Below are 2,500 nucleotides of genomic sequence, written 5' to 3' on the forward strand. Positions count from 1 at the left end.
CCGGGTGTACAATTTTTTGGGTGCAAATGATCAACCGGGCCGACATTGGCCGGATGGTGTCGCTTCCTGCCGCGTTTCTCTGTTCTCGCAGAGAAGTATTGCAAAAAAGGGGTCCGGGTGTACAATTTTTTGGGTGCAAATGATCAACCGGGCCGACATTGGCCGGATGGTGTCGCTTCCTGCCGCGTTTCTCTGTTCTCGCAGAGAAGTATTGCAAAAAAGGGGTCCGGGTGTACAATTTTTTGGGTGTAAATGATCAACCGGGCCTACATTGGCCGGATGGTGTCGCTTCCTGCCGCGTTCTTCTGTTTTCGCAGAGAAGTATTGCAAAAAAGGGGTCCGGGTGTACAATTTTTTGGGTGTAAATGATCAACCGGGCCGACATTGGCCGGATGGTGTCGCTTCCTGCCGCGTTTCTCTGTTCTCGCAGAGAAGTATTGCAAAAAAGGGGTCCGGGTGTACAATTTTTTGGGTGCAAATGATCAACCGGGCCGACATTGGCCGGATGGTGTCGCTTCCTGCCGCGTTTCTCTGTTCTCGCAGAGAAGTATTGCAAAAAAGGGGTCCGGGTGTACAATTTTTTGGGTGTAAATGATCAACCGGGCCTACATTGGCCGGATGGTGTCGCTTCCTGCCGCGTTCTTCTGTTTTCGCAGAGAAGTATTGCAAAAAAGGGGTCCGGGTGTACAATTTTTTGGGTGTAAATGATCAACCGGGCCGACATTGGCCGGATGGTGTCGCTTCCTGCCGCGTTTCTCTGTTCTCGCAGAGAAGTATTGCAAAAAAGGGGTCCGGGTGTACAATTTTTTGGGTGTAAATGATCAACCGGGCCTACATTGGCCGGATGGTGTCGCTTCCTGCCGCGTTCTTCTGTTTTCGCAGAGAAGTATTGCAAAAAAGGGGTCCGGGTGTACAATTTTTTGGGTGTAAATGATCAACCGGGCCGACATTGGCCGGATGGTGTCGCTTCCTGCCGCGTTTCTCTGTTCTCGCAGAGAAGTATTGCAAAAAAGGGGTCCGGGTGTACAATTTTTTGGGTGTAAATGATCAACCGGGCCTACATTGGCCGGATGGTGTCGCTTCCTGCCGCGTTTCTCTGTTCTCGCAAAGAAGTATTGCAAAAAAGGGGTAAAAAAAGGGGTCCGGGTGTACAATTTTTTGGATATGTATGATCAACCGGGCCGACATTGGCCGGAAGGTGTCGCTTCCTGCCGCGTTTCTCTGTTCTCGCAGAGAAGTATTGCAAAAAAGGGGTCCGGGTGTACAATTTTTTGGGTGCAAATGATCAACCGGGCCGACATTGGCCGGATGGTGTCGCTTCCTGCCGCGTTTCTCTGTTCTCGCAGAGAAGTATTGCAAAAAAGGGGTCCGGGTGTACAATTTTTTGGGTGTAAATGATCAACCGGGCCTACATTGGCCGGATGGTGTCGCTTCCTGCCGCGTTCTTCTGTTTTCGCAGAGAAGTATTGCAAAAAAGGGGTCCGGGTGTACAATTTTTTGGGTGTAAATGATCAACCGGGCCGACATTGGCCGGATGGTGTCGCTTCCTGCCGCGTTTCTCTGTTCTCGCAGAGAAGTATTGCAAAAAAGGGGTCCGGGTGTACAATTTTTTGGGTGTAAATGATCAACCGGGCCTACATTGGCCGGATGGTGTCGCTTCCTGCCGCGTTCTTCTGTTTTCGCAGAGAAGTATTGCAAAAAAGGGGTCCGGGTGTACAATTTTTTGGGTGTAAATGATCAACCGGGCCGACATTGGCCGGATGGTGTCGCTTCCTGCCGCGTTTCTCTGTTCTCGCAGAGAAGTATTGCAAAAAAGGGGTCCGGGTGTACAATTTTTTGGGTGTAAATGATCAACCGGGCCTACATTGGCCGGATGGTGTCGCTTCCTGCCGCGTTTCTCTGTTCTCGCAAAGAAGTATTGCAAAAAAGGGGTAAAAAAAGGGGTCCGGGTGTACAATTTTTTGGATATGTATGATCAACCGGGCCGACATTGGCCGGAAGGTGTCGCTTCCTGCCGCGTTTCTCTGTTCTCGCAGAGAAGTATTGCAAAAAAGGGCTCCGGGTGTACAATTTTTTGGATGTAAATGATCAACCGGGCCGACATTGGCCGGATGGTGTCGCTTCCTGCCGCGTTTCTCTCGCCAAAATATCTATCGGTTTCTCGTTGTTTCGAAAGTCGTTTCGAAGACGTTCGGTCATTACACGAAAACGTTCGTTTATCATTTCATGCGTTTGCACAGTTAGCTGACTTCGTACAAGACACAGTTCTTATCCCACATTCGCACCCATCCAACGAAGACATATCACAAGCACTGGAAGCCCACGATGACTGGATGGTCCTTACACATACAAACCTAACCGCATTCAGAGTGAACAATATTGTCATCGACAGGAAATTTGCGGACACATCACCGTTGGACGTTGTTCAACTGGCCGAACTCGCACACCCTCCCCAGCTTGTTCACAAGGGTTTAACAATACGACTAACAGAAAACAGAGA

The sequence above is a fragment of the Phallusia mammillata genome, chromosome 6 (assembly GCF_965637545.1).
Source record: "Phallusia mammillata chromosome 6, kaPhaMamm4.hap1.1, whole genome shotgun sequence".
NCBI classification, from domain to species: Eukaryota; Metazoa; Chordata; class Ascidiacea; order Phlebobranchia; family Ascidiidae; genus Phallusia; species Phallusia mammillata.